This window comes from Phaseolus vulgaris, unplaced genomic scaffold (assembly GCF_000499845.2).
Source record: "Phaseolus vulgaris cultivar G19833 unplaced genomic scaffold, P. vulgaris v2.0 scaffold_34, whole genome shotgun sequence".
In the NCBI taxonomy this organism is placed as follows: Eukaryota; Viridiplantae; Streptophyta; class Magnoliopsida; order Fabales; family Fabaceae; genus Phaseolus; species Phaseolus vulgaris.
Window position 1 is genome coordinate 20730 of NW_027174101.1, and position 3360 is coordinate 24089.

The window sequence follows — 3360 nt, forward strand, 5'->3', positions numbered from 1 at the left end:
AGGGACTACCTGAATCGTTTTGGGGCGCAGATGGTCCGATCGCCGGCCAAAGATGAAGAAATGCTGGTCTACGCATTTAAGAAGGGCGTGCTGCCGGGACCATTTTGCGAAGCATTGATCAGGGCTCACCCTGCCACGTTTGCTGAGGTCAGGCGACTTGCGGTGGCCCACATCGCCGATGAGAGTGAAGTCGCCGAGAAGAGGGAAGCGTGGCTCCCGCTAGGCCACGTGCCCAGACCAGGATCCAGCCACAGAGGGTGCTGGAGACAGCGGCGGCTATGAGGGATCAGAGGACTTGCCATCCTTATGATCCAAGAAAGAACAAGGGCAGGGGCCAAGGACGCCCACAACCAGCACGCCGGGAGTACAATCGCCTGCCTAAGCACAAGTTTGTCATGGGATTGGCGGACCTGATCGCCATTCCCAATATATCAGCTAGGTTGAAAGCGCCCGAGAAGGTGGGCGACAAGGTGCTGGGACCAAAGCCAGACGCCTGGTGCGAGTTTCACCAGGGCTTTGGCCATACCGTGGATTCGTGTTTGGCTTTAGGATACCAGCTCGACGATCTGGTCAAGAGCGGGTTCCTAAACGACTATTTGCTGGATAGAAGGACGGGGGGTGCGTCGAGCTCCCAACCAGCAGGTGGAGAGGCTCAGCAGCACGAGATGCCCACACACGGGGAAATCCACACCATTGCAGGGGGTTTCTCGGGTGGTGGATGCACCGCATCACAGAGGAAGAAGTACGCGAGGTCTGTGATGACGGTGGATATGTTTGAAGACCACTCGCCGGATGTGGACATTACGTTCACCAAGCAAGATCTCCGGGACGTTGTGCCTCACGACAACGATCCCATAGTCATCTCGCTGATCACAGCAGGAAGGAAGGTCCACAGGGTTCTGGTGGACCAAGGAAGCTCGGCAGACGTGATGTTCTGGCCGACTTTCACGCAGTTGGAATTACCCCTTGACCAGCTGAGGCCCTATGGAGGGTGTTTGTATGTGTTCCGTCCGGTTGACCGGGACGTCTTCGTGCACGACCTCAACTGTCAGCTAGGGACTCCATCCCAATGATTGCCTGTGGATTCCTGCAAAAAAGAGGACAAAGAGGCGCCCTAGCGGCCATTTGCACTCCGACGCTCAAGTCAGCCAGCAAGAAACACCAAAACTATTCACCTCTGTCTCTGAGCACCGCGTATGGCACTCTGAAGGTGGTAAGAAATAACTGTGTACTGTGTGTCTGTGTTCTCTCTCTCAGGCAAAAATATTCCCCAGTCCCTTGTTCGTAACTAATGAAGCACGAGCAAGCAACTAGAGAGCTCTGGTAAATTTGCAGAAAGTTCCAACCCTTTTTCCAACATTCTCCGCGCTATTTAAACTACCCAAGCATTTAAAGCGCCTTAAAGCGCTTTTAATTACAAACGTAACGCACTCATTAAAGCGCTTAATTAGAAAACGTAGCGCATTTAAGACGTTGAAACGCTCGGGAGCCATTATAGTACCTGAATGCTCGAAAGGGAAACTATATTGAATGACTTTTAATTACCTGGCACCTGACTGAAGGGTGTTTCCATTCTGGCATGGCTGTCGTACACGTGGAGGGCCTCATGACGCCATGACCCCATCTGGGGGCGTTTCTGCCCATCTGGGGACGTCTCTACGTGTGAGTCCTCCTGCTTGGGAGTGCTACTGCGCTAGGGGTGACTTTTTGGGTGCCAACTCATGCACCCAAGTATCTAGTCACTTACTTCGAGAGCGTATCTGCCTTCCTTTTGTACTCTGCACCCGGTTGCCCTGGGCGTGACTTTCCTCTTGAGTCGTATCTGCCCCACAGGCGTCTCTGGGGCGGGAGGAGCACTTCACGAGTCAGGCTGCCCTACACTGGTGCTATTACTATGGCCTTGAAGCCACCTTTTCCTTCTCTTTATCGCTGCCCCGTGCTATTGGGACTTGAGGCCTTCCCACGGCGTCGCTCCCTCCATGGTCTTTCCTACCCATGGGTATCGGGGAACCGCACCGTGATTGCCTTGCTTCAGCACAGTTTGATCTGGCGACGCCCTGGTTGGGCGACGCCTTTGCCTTGGCGACGCCTTGCCTTGGCGGCGCGACGCCTTGCCTTGGCTTTGACTCTCCAGCCGTTGACTTTGACTCTCCAGCCGTTGACTTTGACTTTGACTTAGTCAACGCCCCGGATACGGGACGGTACACAAGCCCCCCATTCTTAAGCTGAAGACTTGTCTTCAGCGTAAAGACTAAAGCCTCGCCCACGCCGTCCACGTGCCATCCTGATGACGTGTCATTCCCTGCTGACTCAACAATTCTCGAATTGTTGACGTGACGCTTTTTGTACCCTAGGAGCGCTCTTACTGATTGATTTGACCTCCTCTGAAACGAGGATGATAACACCTTTTGGGCTACCCTTGATCGCGCGCCACGTGGCCCATCGCGCGGCCATCCTTCAGAGACCTTTGCGTTTCCCTTGGGCAATTGATCCTCTGACGCGTGGCACGATCCCACGACCCTCAGTTAGCGCCTCTTGAGTTGCGAAATGTAACGTTTAAGTTACTCCAAACCCTGCGCTCACCCTACTGTTACATTCATTCGCTCTGCAACTCCGCACTGTTCATCGCCTTCAAAACCCTTTTTCTCTGCAATCGTGATTCTCTCCTTCCTGCGCTCTTCTACTGCCTCCATTCCAATAGCAAAGGTACGATTTCGAGTGCTCATGACTCTTCCCTTTCGTCGCATTAGATGATTCATTGAACTGCCTGGGACTGTTGTTATTCGTGCATTACTGCGTTTCTTCACTTCTTCTTCCTCCTCTGGGTTTTATCGCGTGGGTGATGTTTCCTGGGGCTCTTTCCCCTTCTTGCCATGGCTACACTTGCTATACCCTTTTTCCTCTCTTCTTTCTCCAGCTATCTATTTTCACCATGACGCGCGCGAACGCGGAGCCTGATTCTTCCCCCACGACCCCCAAGTCCAACTACAAAGCCTTCTACCCCTGGGCCCCCGACGAGCTCCTGAGTGAATGCACCAGCCTGACTTCCTTCCAGGACCTGGAAGCTCACCGGGGGGACCCCCATTTGTACAACTTTAACTCCTTCTGCCGCACACACGACGCCCACATATCCGTCCGTCCCGGCAGGCCTGGGGAACCTGTTTGTTTGGACGACAGACCTAGAAAGGGGAAACCCTTCTTCTTCATGTACCAGACCGTGTTCAAGTGCGTAGGAGTGCGTCTCCTGTTCACTCCCTTCGAACGGGAGCTTCTTACTGAAATCAACACTGCCCCCGCCCAGCTTCATCCCAACAGTTGGGCATTCGTGAAGGGCTTTCAAATTCTTTGTGGACACCTGGG